We start from the raw sequence: 18,713 nt of genomic DNA on the forward strand, positions 1-18,713 counted from the left end.
CCTTCCTTTTCAAAGACAGCATATATTTGTTTCCCTAGTGAAATACAATTTTCCTGAGTCCCCCAGAGCTATTACCTATTCATGCATTATCCCTACACCTACCACTTTGAAAATTTACCACCCAGTCAAAGACTGGAGTCTATTCCTCTGTGCCTATCTGAGAAGGGAAGAATAGAGCCCTTTAGCTCTTTATTTCAATATTCTCAGACAAATCCAAGCTAACACAGAGAGTATTCTGGCCACTGTCTGTAGCTTCACTCACAGCTACATGCTGAATAGAAAAGGGATCAACGACTCACATTTAAAACATTCAAACTTACACTCTCTGACCCAGGAGGAGCACCTGGCATACACATGGAGAACTGCACGGGGCCATAAGCCCTTACTCTGCTGTGGAATCCAGCTTCTTTAGAGGTTGAGACACTAGAGTTCTGAATATTCAGACCAAATTCAAACTCCCAGTACATGTGCACACTGAAGGAGCCGACCTCCTCTCAAGTCTCTGACTGCCACGTGCTAGGAACCCTGGATATGCAGTTGTGAATTTATTCCCTACTCTGATGGAGAGTGAGTGAGAGGCATGTGCATTAGTCACCTGAAGGTTAACCAGACACGAATGTCGAGATTAGCACTTTATTACACCATTCAGTCTAGTCACACAAGTCGACGTGAGGACAGCAGAGAACATGAACCGTGGTGCAGTGCTATGGCCCGTGACATGACCTGGAACATCGCAGGGTGGGTTTCAGACAATGAGTGAGCCACCCCTTCCTACGTTAGATGCATCATTTGGTGCAACACTTTTTATTACATTAAAGAAGGCTCCACATAAAAATGTCAGCAGCATCCAGTTGACTCATGGAATTGAGAACTGTGCATTAGCTGCCGATTTAAATTAATTTTGCTTCTTGAACCATGAAAAATAGTTCTTTGAACAAGAATTCATGATAAATACACATGTGTAAAAGGCTTTTAATCATAATTATTTTAAATACATAAAACACGGTTTAAGACTCTCAGCCTCATTAATTTTTTATGGTATAAAAGAACAAAAACAAACAGTAAATGAGAGAAGTATAAGTCATAATTTAAATGTATTACACATGGTCATTTGGCTCATTAAATGAAAAGATTCTTTGTAAACTCTGGGCTATGGAATATTTCTCCATTAGCCAAAGATGAGGAGCAATGTTACAATTTTCTCATTGACAACCAATGTTTGATGTCATTTAGATCTTAAAAGAATACCACCTACAATTAAAACAGTAGAATTAGAATAATGTAATCATTTTCTAATACCCTGGACTTCCTTTTTCACATCACTTAACTCTTGTTTTCTCTGCAGAGTCCTAAAGAGCAGGGGTCACATTGTCAAGACATGGCACATAGTAAGGTCTTAGTCAATGATAAAATGGCCTTAGGTCCCTTGGGAAAAAGTACAGATGAGCCATTACCATACACATTTGCCATGTATACACATGATCCTTCCTCCTAGAGACTGGCTACCCCTTTCAGGTCTGAGAACTAGCTCACGTCCAGACGCTGGTAAGGGATTGCGACTTTTTTGTGAGATGCTTGCCCTTAGCCTCCTTGACTTCTTTTCACTGCATAGATTGAAAGAGTCCTTTGCTGAGATTATCTGGCTGTGTTCTAGTAACCATCTCCACAGTTCTACTTGGATTACATCCCCCTATTACTACAACCTTGCAACCTACAACCTGGCATGGCCAGCTGGAGACCAAGGGACACTTCAGCCGATGTTGAAGTTCAAGTGTGAAGGTGGCCTCCTGGCAGAATTCTCCTTTCTTTAAGGAAGGCCAACCATTTCCTATGAAAGTCTTCAACTGATTAGGTGAGGACCACCCACCTTACAGAGCACACTCTGATTTACTCAAAGTTTACTGATTTGTTTTTTTATGAATATTTATTTAATTTAAATTTTAGTTAATATACAACGTAATATTGGTTTCAGGAGTAGAATTCAGTGATTCATCACTTACAAGTTTACCAATTTAAATGTTAATTTCATGTTTAAAATACCTTCACAGAAACATCTAGAAAAATATTTGACAAAATATCTGGATACTGTGGCCTAGCCAAGTGGACACAAGAAATTAAATATCATGCTTATATGATGGAGATTTCTGAGGGGAACAGGGCTCCAAAGCAGATCAAAAATCACTTGAGAGAGTTTGGAAAAGGGGCTGGCTTGGGATTTCAATGGTAGTGAGGGGGTGGGGCCAAGGTGAGGGTTCCCACAATCAGGGGTTTGCATGGTTTGAACCTCCCTCCAGCACTAAGGGGGGTAGCACCCAGGCTTCCTTAACATGAATGTCGAGATGTGGGGTACAAGGGGAAGAGGGGGGTGAACCTTAAAATAGGTCAGCAATCACACATCAGAAAATGGAGTCAGACTGTTACAAAAGGGAATGTAGATTTTACTCAATTCAATGGATAGGAAAGTATAACGAAAGAGGTAGCAAACTAAGAGGAAGAAATACGAACCAAAGCAGGTTTAAATCCTGCTGGATTAAAACTGCAAACACCTGACACTTAAAGAGAAAGCCCACTTACTGCTACCACCATACACAGTGCAAACTAACCCGGGGTATCATAGATGGCAGCTGGAATGTAGCCAGCCAGTGCATTTCTAGGTCCAGAGAGGAGCCAGGCTGTGTCTCCCTCACACATCAGTGATTCTTGTTCTTTACATATTGAAAACATTTTTGAAGAAGCAACAACCCAATAGCCAGTATGTTTCTAGGTGGGGAGGAAGAAAAAATTGGGAATGCAGTAGAAATGTAAAAAAATAGAGAAAATCTCCACCCTGTGGGATTACCCAGAAAATTTCCATTTAGTCTCTAACTTTGCCGAGAACCATTTTGTACTTGACGTTATTTAAGGTAACATATCAGCGTCAAACTCCAGTGCCCGCCATTCCCAGTGTCTAAGGGCACCTGAGAGCACTTGAGGCCCCTTTAAGCCATTACAAGGGAGCCTTCGGCCTTCGGCCGTTCGGCCTTCCAGGGAGCCAGGAGGGTGGTGAACTCAACAAGCCTATAAATTAAGTCATGAGTCTTATTTTCCCAGCAAAGCAAGTTCAGAATGTACCATATAATTCTCCAGGCTTGACATACCTCCATTAAAGGGGATGCCCACTGAGTGTGGGATTACAAAAAGAAATTACAGATTTTCTAATAAATGCTTCAAACTGCCAAGAAAATCTGGTTCTCAGGATATTTTTTTCCTTTGCGGCTGAAAATAAACATGTTCATTGCTTTATAGTTTCCTGAAATGATGACATTCTAGCGTAATTGCAAATTCTTGTGACAGGCAAACAACGTCTCCTGACTGCAATGATCTATGAAGCGCATTTATAATGGCTCAGGGTAGCCTCTATCAGTAGACACCAGTATCAAGTAATCATCACAAGGACTTTTTTGCTAAGAGGCACTTGCTCATGTATTTTCCCATCATATTACAACTGAAACCTCTGCTCAGTCTTAAACGGCACCTCTCCAAGTTCACGAGCACAAAGACTGACAGTAAAACAGTAAAACAAAGTACTGGTCTCCTGATCATTTAAGAGAAAGCCTAACTGAAATATTCACTACTACAGTCAGATGATAGTTACAAGGAGAATGAGGGGTTTTTTTGTAAGTTGGCTAAGTCATCTGAGCCAAAGGCTTCATTAATGTTCACTCAAGTAAAACTTCAAGACTAGAACTATAAAGTTGAAGTGAAACATATTCTAGATGAGTTATTTGGTATGCCAAAGAATCTAAACTTCCCAAATTTACTGGACGATTATGTAAGTGTTCTTGTCAATTAACTAGGGCTGGCATCATTGCTTCATGTGGAAGGTCTACCCATCACCCACATTCACACTCCCAATTCCAGTCTATTGGTTTCTCATGGACTAAAGAGATGCTGGAGCGTTCGGGCTCTACTACATGCCTGCAGCACCTTCAGGATATAATTCCTCTCCTCCCTGAGCAGGTCCAGCCCTTCTCCAGCCAGGTTACGTTGGAAATCACCAAGTTATTGGTCTGGCAGCCTGCAGGCAGGCAGGCAGGCAGGCAGGGCATATTCTAAGTGAGGCACATGCTGGCAAGCAAGGGCAAGCAAGAAGGGAATACCAGCCTTCAATAGGAAGGAGTGGACCGTTTCTGCAGGCCTAACGAGTTCAGATGAATCTGGGGATTCAAGGTTTTTGAGTGTGTCACCCCACAGGTCTCCATTCCAAGTCTGAGGGTCCCATTCTTTCCCAGCCAGGGCCCTAATCTCAATGCATCCAAACTCTCAGAGCTAAGAAATGGCCTATGTGATGCTCTAGTGCCTTTATCAGTTAAGTCCAGGTTCTGATTCTTAGTCTTTTCTGCCGTTCTGTTACAGGAGCTGACAGCATCCTTATATGCTAGCAAGTAGGCCCACTTAGAGTAATTACCCTCTAAACTTGTCTTGTTCCAACGTATCAATGGTTCCCAGGAACAGCAATCTGTTTCCAAAATCCTTATAATTACTACTCTCAAATTCCACCGGTGCCTTCCAATCTATACATACCCTTTCCCTGCTCACCACCAGGTAAAATTTATGAACTGCATCAAAACCATACGCCAGGGGGCTGTCGGGACTCCATCTAATACTAGCAATGGAGGTCCTCACTGTCAACCAGCGGCACATGATTCAGCTCTAAAACCTCTGCTGTAGATTGTGTTCCTTGGGAAATAAGCTTTGAGACCCTGGGACTTGCACGCTAGAGGTTTATTGAGGGACACTGCCAGAAACACTGCCTGTCTGGGGTAAAGGCAGTAGGATTAGGCAGAGGGAGTTTAAATGTGATGCAGTTGCATTAGAGGCCTCAGCCCATCCACTGGGGGTCAGTCAAGGGGGTCAGAGCTGGGAAGCTCCCTCAGAGTTGCCCTGGTTGTGGCAAGGATGCTCAGGCTTTGTAGCACACGTCTGCCAGTGCTTGTGTAGGCTCTTTCCAAGGGGGAAACATGACTTGGGCAAGGCAATTATCCTTGTCTGGGGACAATTCCTAGGGAGAAACTCATCTGTGAGCTGTCAGCAACCAACTGTCCTAGCAGCTGGGAATTGACAGTTTCTAGAAAGGGAGATCTGAGTAGTTCAGCATCCACTATGCCATCGGAGAGGGATTCGTAGCCAGAGAACAGTGAGAACACATAGAACACATAGAACACATACCCGGTTAACTAGAATTGATGGAGACATTTGGTATTCATTTGAACAAAAATATTAAAATTATACAAGGCTATTCATCTGAAGCTCAAAATTAGGATTTCCCAACTATATAATGACATGGCAAGGTTGCTCACCACTGTTTGCTCTTTCATGTTCCCCAACTTATCTGTTCTGCTTCACTCACTGTTTGAGCATATTCTTGTGTAGTTTCACAGATCTCAAATGTGAGTGATCTGAATTATTATATATCATAAGATACTTTTCTTACTTTTCTTTCTATAAGGGTCTTTGAATCCTTACAGATTCTTAAGTTGCAGTGCTTTTCAGTCATAACCTGTATATTATTTAAATCACATTTTTATAAAGTTTTACCTATTACTGGCAATAATTCACATGATGGGATTTAGTCGCCAACAGAACAATAATGGTGCCCGAAACAATTTTTGTGTTACACCCCTGACTGCAGGGTAGTGAAATGACCACAGATTTGAATATTGTCTCAATTCTTATCCGGGACAACAATAGGCTGCCTCCAGCCTTATTTATAGTATATAATTGGGGGTGGGATGGCATAGCTCCAGAACTTTAAAAGAGGATGTCGGGGCGCCTGGGTGGCGCAGTCGGTTAAGCGTCCGACTTCAGCCAGGTCACGGTCTCGCGGTCCAGGAGTTCGAGCCCCGCGTCAGGCTCTGGGCTGATGGCTCAGAGCCTGGAGCCTGTTTCCGATTCTGTGTCTCCCTCTCTCTCTGCCCCTCCCCCATTCATGCTGTGTCTCTCTCTGTCCCAAAAATAAATAAACGTTGAAAAAAAAATTAAAAAAAAATAAAAAAATTAAAGAGGATGTCACTTAGCCCATTTCCCAGTTGCCACATCACTTGATTAAAGTTTATAATTTTTTTGGCTCTTACGTATTTACATATATTCCCACTTAGCCCTAAAGACCTTTGAACTCTTGGAATCTCACTTCTTCCCATATTTTTATTTGTGGCACCATTATTATAGACATTAAAATGATGTCTAGCTGGATTCTGTGTATCACAAGACCATCTGGGTCCACAGTCACAATTTCTAAGATGATCCTTCCTATGATGCTGATTTAATATACATTTTCCATATTTCATTAATTTTAAGGTACATACTTTTTCACACTTTAATGTCCCTGAAATCAGGGTATGTCATCAAATTCCTGTCAGCCAGCTGTCAGTCTTGAAACATTATCATTACTAGTACACTGTACTAGTTTTCTATTGCTGCTGTAACATACTGCCACAAACTTAGTGCCTTAAAGCAATACAAATTTATTACCGTTCTGGGCTTCAGAGTCTGAAAGAGGTCTCATTAGGCTAAAATTAAGGTGTTAGCAGGACTGTATTCCTTATGAAGGCCCTGGAAAAATCTGTTTCCTTGTCTTTGCCAGTTTCTAGAAGCAGCCCTCTTTCCTTGGCTCACAGTCCTCTTCTTCTGCCTTCAAAGCAGGTCAGCTTCTCACAGTGCATCACTCTGGCATCCTGTTCTGCTTCCCTCTTCTTCATGTGCAGATCCTTGTGATTAGGTTGGGTCCATAGGGATAATTAAGGATAATCTCCATATTTTTAAGGTCGACTGACTGAGAACCTTAATTCTATCTTCAATGTTAATTCCCTTTGGCCATATAACCTATTCACAGGGTCCAGGGATTAGGATACAGATAGCTTTGGTGGCCATCACTCTGCCTACCACCCATGTGTATATTAAAACTTGCAGAACTGGTGTCAAGAGGTTTGGAAGAACATCTCAGAGACAATAGTGAAGCATTCTTTTAAAATATACTGCTTCTCTAAGACTCTTAATGTCACAGAGGATATTTTGTGCGGGGAAAATGTGAATATCAATGACTATGATTTGAAGGTGACTCAGAAAAGTCAAACTCTTCCTAGGAAGAAGCTTGGGGAAAATCTCATCTAATTTATTTCATTTATCTGTTCCATTTTATCTATGTACAAGAATAATGTATAATTAAAAATCTGTATCTAAGGAAGTCCAAAAACAGTGACTCCATCGAACATAATAACATTCATATCATAAGGAGTCCCAGGAGAAAAGAGAGAGAAGAGGGAGCAGAAAATTTATTTGAAGAAGTAATAGCTAGAAACTCCCTAATCTGGGGAAGGAAACAGACATCTAGATCCAGGAGGCACAGAGAACTCCCACCAAAATCAACAAAAGAAGACCCACACCAAGAGATACTGTAATTAAATTTCCAAAATATAGTGATAAAGAAAAAGTCTTAAGAGCAGAAAGATAAAAGAAGTCAGTAACTTACTAGGGAAAATCCATAAGGCTAGCAGGGGATTTTTCAACAGGAATTTTGCAGGCCGGAAGGAAGTGTTGCAGCAGTATAAAGAATACTCAATCCTGGGGCGCCTGGGTGGCGCAGTCGGTTAAGCGGCCGACTTCAGCCAGGTCACGATCTCGCGGTCTGTGAGTTCGAGCCCCGCGTCAGGCTCTGGGCTGATGGCTCAGAGCCTGGAGCCTGTTTCCAATTCTGTGTCTCCCTCTCTCTCTGCCCCTCCCCCGTTCATGCTCTGTCTCTCTCTGTCCCCCAAAAAATAAATAAACGTTGAAAAAAAAAATTAAAAAAAAAAAAAAAAGAATACTCTATCCAGCAAGGCTATCATTCAGAATAGAAGGAAAGATAGTTTCTCACACAAAAACCAAAAGAGTTCATGACCACTAAATCATCCCTGCTATATGCAGAAGAGGTTATAAGCAAACCAAATGGTAACCATAGATCAAAAACTGCTAATAAACATGGAAAGAATAAAGAGAAAGAAATCCGGGGCACCTGGGTGGCTCAGTCGGTTGGGCGGCCAACTTCGGCTCAGGTCATGATCTCGCGGTCCGTGAGTTCGAGCCCCGCGTCGGGCTCTGTGCTGACAGCTCAGAGACTGGAGCCTGTTTCAGATTCTGTGTCTCCCTCTCTATGACCCTCCCCTGTTCATGCTCTGTCTCTCTCTCTCTCTCTCAAAAATAAAATAAACGTTAAAAAAAAAATTTAAAAAAAAGAGAAAGAAATCCAAATATATCACTAAAGCAAATCAGCAAAACATTAAAGAGAGAAAAACAAGAAAGGATCAGAGAAAAGCTCCAGAAACAACCACAAGTAATAAAATGGCAATAAATACATACCTATCAATAATTACTTTGAATGTCAATGGGTTAAATGTTCCCAATCAAAAGACATAGGGTGTCAGAATGGATGAGGGAAAAAAAAGACTCATCTATATGCTGTCTAACAGAGACTCATTTTAGACCTAAAGACATCTGCAGATTGAAAATGAGGGGATGGAGAAACATTTACCATGTAAACGGATGTCAAAAGAAAGACAGGGGGCACCTGGGTGGCTCATGTGGTTGAGCATCAGACTTCAGCTCAGGTCATGATCTCATGGTTTGTGGGTTTGAGCCCCATGTCAGGGTCTGTGCTGACAGCTCAAAGCCTGAAGCCTGCTTTGGATTCTGTGTCCCCCTCTCTCTCTGCCCCTCCCCCACTCATTCTCTCTCTCTCTCTCTCTCTCTCTCTCTCTCAAAAACTGAATAAACATTAAAAAAAAAAAAAACCACTATTTAAAAAAAAAAGCCAGAGTAGCAATACTTTTACCAGACAAACTAGACTTTAAATTTTTTTAATGTTTTTATTTTATTTACTTATTTATTTTTGCAAGAGAGAGAGAAAGAGAGAGAGAGTACGAGTAGGGGAGGGGCAGAGAGAAAGGGAGACACAGAATCTGAAGCAGGCTACAGGCTCTGAGCTGTTAGCACAGAGCCCGACATAGGGCTTGAACCCACCAACCGTGAGATCATGTCCTGAGCTAAAGTCAGACACTTAACCAACTGAGCCACCCACGCGCCCCCAGACAAACGAGACTTTAAAACAAAGACTGTAACAAGGGACAAAGAAGGGCACCATATAATAATAAAGGGAACAATCCAACAAGAAAATATAACAATTATAAATATTTATGCACCCAACATTAAACCACCTAAAAACATAAGACAGTTAATAATAAACATAAAGGAACTAATCAATAATACTACAATAATAGTAAGGGACTTTAACACCCCACTTACATTAATTGACACATCACTGAAACACAAAATCAACAAGGAAACAATGGCTTTGAATGACATACTGGACTAGATGAACTTAACAGATATATTCAGAACATTCCATCCTGAAACAACAGAATACACATTCTTTTCAAGTGCACATGGAACATTCTCCAGAACAGATATCAGGCCATAAAACAGGCATCAACAAACTGAAGACGATCAAAGTCATACGATGCACCTTTTCGACTACAACACTATGAAAACAGAAGTCAACCACAAGAAAAAATCTGGGAGGACCACAAATAATGGAGGTTAAATAACATTCTGTTAAACAATGAATGGATCAACCAGGAAATCAAAAAATATATGGAGACAAATGAAAATGAAAACACAACAGGCCAAACCCTTTGGGATGCAGCAAAAGTGGTTCTAAGAGGGAAGTATATAACAATACAGGCCTATAAGAAGCAAGAAAAATCTCAAATAAACAACCTAACCTTACACCTAAAGGAGCTAGAAAAAGAAAAACAAACAAAGCCTAAAGCTGCCAGAAGGAAGGAAATAAGAAATATAAGAGCATAAGTAAATGATATAGAAACTAAAAAAACAATAGAACAGTCGATGAAGTCAGGAACTGGTTCTCTGAAAAAAATTAGTAAAATTGATAAACCCCTAGTCAGACTTATCAAAAAGAAAACAGAAAGGACCAGATAAAATCACAAACAAGAGAGGAGAAATCACAATCAATACCACAGAAATACAAACAATTATAGGAATATTATGAAAAGCCATATTCCAACAAATTGGACAACCTAGAAGAAATAAATAAATGCCTAGAAACATATAAATTACCAAAAGTGAAACAGGAAGAAACTGAATCAGCAATCAAAAAACTCTCAACAAACAAAAGTCTAGAACCAGATGCTTCACAGGGGAATTCTACCAAACATTTAAAAAGTTAATACCTATTCTTTTCAAACTATTTCAAAAAATAGAAAAGGAAGTAAAACTTCTAAATCCATTCTATTAGGCCACCATAACCCTGATACCAAAATCAGATAAAGACACCACCAAAAAAGAGAACTACAGGCCAATATCCCTGATAAACATAGGTGCAAAAATTCTCAATAAAATAACTAGCAAACCAAATCCAACAATACATTAAAAAAATAATTCACCACAATCAAGTAGGATTAATTCCTGATTTGCAAGGGTTGTTCAATATTTGCAAATTAATCAATGTGATATATCACATTAATAAAAGAAAGAAGGACCATATAATCATTTCAGTAGATGCAGAAAAAGCATTTGTCAAAGTAACATCCATTCATGATAAAAACCCTCAACAAAGCGGGTTTAGAGGCAACATAATAAAGGCCAAATCTGAAAAACCCACAGCTAATACCCACAGCTAATACCTTCCTAAATGGGGGAAAAAACATAGCTTTTCCTCTATCGAAACAAACAAGACAAGGATGTCCATTGTCACCACTTTTATTCAACATAGTACTGGAAGTCCTAGCCACAGCAATCAGACAAGAAAAAGAAATAAAAGGCATCCAAATCAGCAAGGAAGAAGTAAAACTTTCACTATCTGCATATGATACTATATATAGAAAACTCGAAACAATCTGCCAAAAAAACTATTAGAATTCATAAATGAATTCAGTAAAGTCACATGATACAAAATCAACATACATAATTTTGTTGTATTTCTATACACTAATAACAAAGCAGAAGTTGGAGAAATTAAGACCACAATCCCATTTACAATTGCACCAAAAACAATAAGCTACCTAGGAATAAACCTAATCAAAGAGGTGAAAGACCTATAGTCTGAAAAGTATAAAACACTAGTGAAAGAAATTGAAGATGACACAAAGAAATGAAAAGACATTCCATGCTCATGGCTAGGAAAACAAATACTGCTAAAATTTCTACACTACCCAAAGTAATCTACACATTTAATGCAATCTCTATCAAAATACCAACAGCATTTTTCACAGAACTACAACAATTCTAAAATTTGTATAGAACTATGAAAGATCCCAAAGAGCCAAAGCAATCTTGAAAAAGAAAAACAAAGCTGGATGCACACATTCCCAGACTTCAAATTATATTACAAAGCTATAGTAATCAAAACAGTATGGTACTAGCACAAAAATAGACACATAGATCAATGAAACAAAATAGAAAATGCAGAAATGAACCCACATTTACACGGCCAATTAATCTTTGACAAAGCAGAAAAGAATATCCAATGGGAAAAAGGACAATTCTTCAACAAATGGTGTTGGGAAAACTGTACAGCAATATGCAAAAGAATGAAACTGGACCACTTTCTTACACCATGCACAAAAATAAATTAAAAATGGACTGATGACCTAAATGTGAGGCCCCAAACCATAAAAATCCTAGAAGAGAGCACAGGCAGTATTTTTTTTTTTTTTTAGGCAGTAACTTTTTTGACATCAGCCATAGCAACTTCTTTCTACATATGTCTCCTGAGGCAAGGAAAACAAAATTAAAAATAAACTATTATGACTGCATCAAAATAAAAATCTTCTGCACTGCAAAGGAAACAATCAGCAAAACTAAAAGACAACATATGGAATAGAAGAAGGTATTTGCAAATGACATTTCTGATAGAGGATTAGTATCCAAAATATATAAAGAACTTATAAAATTCAACACCCAAAAAACAAATAATTCAATTTAAAAATGAGCACAAGACACAAATAGACATTTTTCCAAAGAAGACATACCGATGACCATCAGATACATCAAAAGATGCTCAACCTCACTGATCATCGGGGAAATGCAAATCAAAACTACAATCAGATACCACCTCACACCTGTCAGCATGGCAAAAATCAACAACATAAGAAACAACAGGTGTTGGTGAGGATGTGGAGAAAGGGGAACCCTCTTACACTGTTGGTGGAAATGCAAACTGGTGCAGCCACTCTGGAAAACAGTATGGATGTTCCTCAAAAAAGTTAAAAATAGAACTACCCTATGATCTAACAATTATACTTCTAGGTATTTACCAAAAGAATACAAAAATACTAATTCAAAGGGATACATGCACCCCATATATTTATAGCAGCATTATCTACAGTAGCCAAATTACAGGAACAGCCCAGTGTCCAATGACCAATGAATGGATAAAGATGTGGAATAGTATTTGACCATAAAAAGAATGAAATCTTGACATATGAAAATCTTGCCATTTTCAACAATATAGATGGAGCTAAAGAGTATTATGCTAAGTGAAATGAGTCAGTCAGAGAAAGACAAATGCCATATGACTTCACTCATATGTGGAATTAAGAAACAAAACAAATGAGCAAAGGAAGAAAAAGAGACAGAGAGAGAGAGAGAGAGAGAGAGAGAGAGAGAGAGAGAGAGAGGCAAACCAAGAAAAAGACTCTTAACCATAGAAAACAAACTGACGGTTACAAGAAGAGAGGTAGGTGGAGTAATGGGAAAAATTAGGTGATGGGATTAAGGACCTCACTTGCTGTGATGAGCACTGAGTGATGTATGGAATTGTTGGATCACTATATTGTACACATGAAACTAATATTATACTGTATGTTAACTAACTGGAATTTAAATAAAAACTTAAAATTTTAAAGATAAAAATAAAGAAATCCAAAAGCAATCTTTATGTAAGTATAAAACAAAAATTCTAAGTGTTAGGAAGAAGTATTGAGTCATTGAATTATGTAACTGGCAATTTTTTTCTCAATGGTACAAAAAATAATGGTATGACCTAGATTCAATGGCATCTTAGACTGAATAAAACATATCCACAGCCAATTTAAATATTTTCATAATGAAATAAAAACATAAATCATATAAATATATATGTGAACACATTTATATGTTTTCCAAGGACATAATTTTGTCTTGTATGCCTGTGGTTATAGTGTCATTACCACTAATTGTAACATTAGAATTGTAAGCATTGCATTTTTTTTTTATTTCTTATAAAGGAATTTGATTTCTACATTAAAGAATAGGAGCCAAAATATTATGAAAAGGTAACATGAACACAAGTTTGCAGATAAGGTGCATAACCACAAGAGCTAAGATGCTATAAGAAGGACAACGTAAACAATGTCCTGTAAAAGACAGAAGTTCATTTTTCTCTCACATAATAGTGTTAACAGGAAAGGCCCTGGCAGGGATACAGCTTTTTCAACATGACTATTCAAGGACCAGCTTCTGTCCAGCTTGCAGCTCTGCCATGCCTAGGACAGCTCTTCCCTTGAGAAGAAGCAGGGACTGGAATAGCTGTATTGTAGTTGAAGAGAAGGGAAAGAGATAAATGGGAGAGAAAGGGATTTTTTTTGAGAGAGAGAGAGAGTGTGTGTGCGTGAGCAGGGGAGGGGAGAGAGGAGAGAGAGAGAGACAGAGAGAAAGAGAGAGAATCCCAAGCAGGCTCCAGGCCCAGTGCAGAGCCCTGACATAGGGCTTGATCTCACTACCATGAGATCATGATCTGAGCCAAAATCAAGAGTCAGATGCTTAACCAACTGTGCCACCCAGGCACCCCAGGGATTTTTTTTTTTTTAAGTAGAAATTTTAACAGGGCATACTCTATGATCACAGTATAATAAAATCAAAAGTAAATAATAAAAGAGTGACCCAAATCATCTAAACAACTTAGAAATCTCGAAATGCTCTCTCAAATAAACCTCAAAAAAACCTTAAATAAATTTACTTCAAAGATGAAGTAAACAGAGAAATTAGAAACTGTTTAGATAATAAAGATTATGAAATAAAGTAGGATTTTTGCAGGGGAAAATTTAAGGCTTCACATTATTTGTTTTTACAGGGAAAAAAACCTAAACATTGAAAAGGTGTTCCCTCTAAAAATATTGCGAAAATAATCACAAAATAAACCTAGAGGAACTAGGAAGCAAAATAGAATACACAACAGAAAGGATAAATGTATCGTAAAAGTTCATTCTTTGAAAAGATCTAAAACGTGATTTTTTTTTAAAAAGGGACTCAAAAACTTGATTAAAGATAAAAACAAAGATAACCAAAACACGCAAAAAGATGCATAAAAACCACAGAAACAAAAGAGATTAAAAATCATGAGAATACTGTATATAACTTCATAGAAAACAAGTTTGAAAATCTAAAGGAAATGGGTGATTTCCTAACTGATTATAAATCACCAAATCAACCTAATCAGTAAAAACTTGAATATGGTAATTACCACCGAAAAAAGTTATCATTTTGAAAAAGTCACCAAGGCAATATGGTTTTATACAATATTTAAACAATTACAGTTATGAACTTATTTAAATTAGTCTAGACTATGGAAAAATATGTAAAGCTATCAAATTTATTTCATAAGGAAGTAGAACCTTAATATCAAAATCCAGTAATGATGGTAATACAAAGGAAAAAAAAAACTAGATCAATTTTGCTATGAGTTTAGGCAAAATTCTGAACAATAGCAAAAATAAAATCAACTTGCCAAAAGACTAGTATAGTATGACCAAGGGTGGTTTATTCAAGGAATTCAAGGTGGCTTAATGGTAAGAAATCTATCAACAGAATCCCTTACATCTACATATTAAAGAAGAAAAATCATTAAAAATATTAATAAATGTCAAAATGTTATTTGATAAAATTCAGCTGTCCTCTCCAATTATAAACACTAAGAATAACAGCAATAGAAGAAAACAACTTACAATGCAGAGTGTTTATAAAGAATCAAGAGCATAGAGATGCCCGGGTGACTCCGTTGGTTAAGCGTCTGACTTCAGTTCAGGTCACGATCGCACAGTTCACAGGTTTGAGTCCCATGTTGGGTTCTGTGCTGACAGCTCAAAACCTGGAGCCTGCTTCAGGTTCTGTGTGTGTCTCTCTCTCTTACCCTCCCCAGCTCGTACTCTGTCTCTCTCTCAAAAAAAAAAAAAAAAAAAAAAAAATTTAAAAAGTCAAGAGCATATATTATTCTAAACAGTAAAACATTGCAGTCACCTTAATTATAATTAGGAACTTAGCAGATATGCTCAGTATCTCCATTATTATTTGCTACTGTCTTGGTTTTTAAAGAAAATAAATAGCTGGCCTAAAAACTGGACAAGAAGATGTAAAACTCTTTATTTTCTGTTGGTAATATGAATGCATGGTAATGAGAATGCAAGTTAAAAAAAATTCAGAATTAACAAAATTGGCAAGATAGCTGAATATAAGATAAATATCTAAATGTCAACATCTTTTTCCCAGTTAGGTATCTAGAAATTAAAAAATATTATATGTACAGTAGCAACAATAAAATGCATAAAGTAAATTTTCCAAGAAAGATACAGGACATTTATGAAGGGACAATAATACCACTGAAAGATATCAAATAAGGTCTGGCTAGTGGAAGGACATACCAGATTCTTGGAAAAGACTTAGCTCCATAAAAATGTCAAATACATCTTATAATGTCATTCAGTTAGAATTTCATAGGGTTTGTTTTGGAGAGTTGGGAGAAGGATTAGATAATTTTATCTTAATATATTTTTGAAGGGCTATGAAAAATATTTTAAACTTGTGTATAGCATAAAACACCTGAAAGGCAAAGAGAGAAACAATGCATATAGAAAAATGTATTTGCATCACAGATGATACACAAAGGGATATATATGTAATATACAAGGAGATTTCACAAATGAGCTTTTTAAAGGTAAAATCTAATAAACGGGCAAGGATATGAACAAGCCAATTCTTAAATAGATATAAATTTTCAATGATCATATTCTTTAAAAGCATCCAAATTTTCAACCAACAAATTCATTATTATTCAGGAAAATTCAGGGGATTTTTGAAATTCTTGATTTCACCTTAGGTCATGATCTCGCAGTTTGTGAGATCGAGCCCTGCATTGGGCTCTATGCTGACAGCGTGGAGCCTGCTTGGGATTCTCTTTCTTCCATCCCCTGGTCATGTACGTGCTCTCTCTCTTGCAAATAAATAAATAAACATTTAAAAGAAATAGTCTGGAAAATTCAAATTAAAGTAACAATGAAACTTTACACCTATAAGAGTAGCAAAACCTAATGAGAATTCTAACACTTTTTGTTGATAAGGACAGGGAGAAAAGATACTTTTAAATACTGCTAGGTATAAATGTAAGGTGTTACAGTCCCTTTGTTTTTTGTTTGTTTGTTCTTTAATTAATTTATTTATTTTGATAGAGAGAGAGAAAGAGAACACATGCCAGTAGGGGAGGGAGGGAGAGAGAGAGAGAGAGAGAGAGAGAGAGAGAGAGAGAGAGAGAGAATCCCAAGCAGGCTCTGCTGTGCAGAACCTGACACAAAGCTGGAACTCACAAACCAAGCCAAATCAAGAGCCGATGCTCAACCTACTGAGCCACCAAGGCACCCCTTGTTATACTGCCTTGGGAAAGTAATATGGTAACCTCTTTGAAAGTTTAAAATAATTAATATGTTCTTTGACCCTGCAATCCCAACCTCTTGGAATCTCTTCCACAGAAACAAAAACACCACCAGTAAGTGAAGACATATGTATAATTATTTTAATTGAAGCATTATTCGTAGTAGAAAAAAATAGAAACAAAGTGGTTAAATAAATTATGGCCTAGTCACAACATGGAATATTAAGTACCCATTAAAAGGAATAAATAGGAACTACTGTATATCAATTAATTTGGAAGGACTTCCACAGAATCCTGCATTGTTTTTGTACATGCATACATAGGTCTGTATGTAACAGTATGAAAATGGAGGAAAAAAATAAAAGACTACATACCATTTGTTAACATAGATTACTGGGATAGGGAAGGGATGTAGGAATCCAGCAAAAAGAAAAAGAGAAAAAGAAGACTTTAAGAATGTGTAATATGATCAAATTATACATTTATGTAAAGTTATAAAACTGTATGTGTGTATAAACATTTTTTAATAGGAAAATTTAAATGTCACCTGTTTGGTTGTGATTGAAAACACATGCATCTGAATTAAGACCCAGGGGAAAGACAACATCATAAAGCACTACAATTTAGTCACTATGGTAACTTGCAAAGTATTTTTGCAGAGCTGTTCTCACAGCTCCCACACGTACAATCAAAACAAATATGCTAAACACTAAAATTTAAAGAGAATTGGTCATTTTATGTGTTGTATTAACACATTTAATAGTGTCATTGTACATAATGTGAAATTTATGTTAAATCCATATAATATTATACAGTCAAGACCATCTACTTTGTTTACTTTGATAACTGTGGTTTCCAAAGGGCTAATAGTATAAAGAAAAAATTCTGATGCTACAGTACAAAGTAATGAAAGAGACTACAGGAAAATGTAAGGTGTGCCTTTCAAATACATGCATATACACATACTTGTATGTATATATACCTATTACATATACTATATGGTATAGTATATACTATGTATATACTATCAGCTTTTAACAATCACATCCCTTAGGTGTGTTAATTTCCATTACGGTGCTAAAATAATTAACTACGCTACCCCTATTTATGCAGATAAATGATGTGAAATGATTTCCATTATGAATTTTGCCTTTTTTCTTCTTACAATTTTATATGTAAGAAAAAAATTCACTGTGAATTTTGTTGAAAAGGAAAAAAAATAACCTAAAAATGGTGGAAGATGGATTTTGGCGGAAATTATAATTTTTCTATTATACTTGATGAATTGTTATCAATTTTCACAAATACTTGAAATATGAAGTCCCAAAGCTATTGTACAACAAAGTCTCATAAAGTAGTAGGTCTTCTGATAAATTTAGAAATAGCTGATACTAGATTTTAAAGTACATGGAAGATTGTTTCCCACCATAGATCTCACTTCCATCCAACTATATCTGGTATTCTCTTAGCCTGAAAGTCCCTGTCTCCTTCTTCAAATTTTACCTCCCCCTTGAGAAACCTTCCTAGAGTCCTTCCACCAGAGAATTTTTTTATTTTCCATCTATCCTCACTAACCACTGGTGCTATAACGAGTGGTTTGCATATTCTTCTCCCTGCTTGGCTGTGAGCATCTTGAGGTAAAAAGAAAAAAAAAAAAAAAAAAACAAGGCCAGGTCCTCTCTGGACCTTCTGTGTTAACAGCACACATGCCTACCAATGGCCCATTTATGTATCACTTATTTCCCATTTCTGTGCTCTTGCTCATATTTCATTCTTTAATATGCTCAATCTCCTCAGTAATCTGCATTTCCTGCACAACTGATTGTCTTTCCCTCTGATGCTTTCTTGTCTCTACAGTCCATTTATGCCCAGCATAGAGATTTATCTCCTTCTTGTGTCCATGCACTGCTTCAAATTGCTCTCTAATTACTCCATATGTGCATACTTCACATCCAGAGCAAGATCCTAAACAGAAATCGTGGGGACTATTTAAAAATTTTTC

Source organism: Prionailurus bengalensis, chromosome C1, assembly GCF_016509475.1.
Source record: "Prionailurus bengalensis isolate Pbe53 chromosome C1, Fcat_Pben_1.1_paternal_pri, whole genome shotgun sequence".
Taxonomy (NCBI): Eukaryota; Metazoa; Chordata; class Mammalia; order Carnivora; family Felidae; genus Prionailurus; species Prionailurus bengalensis.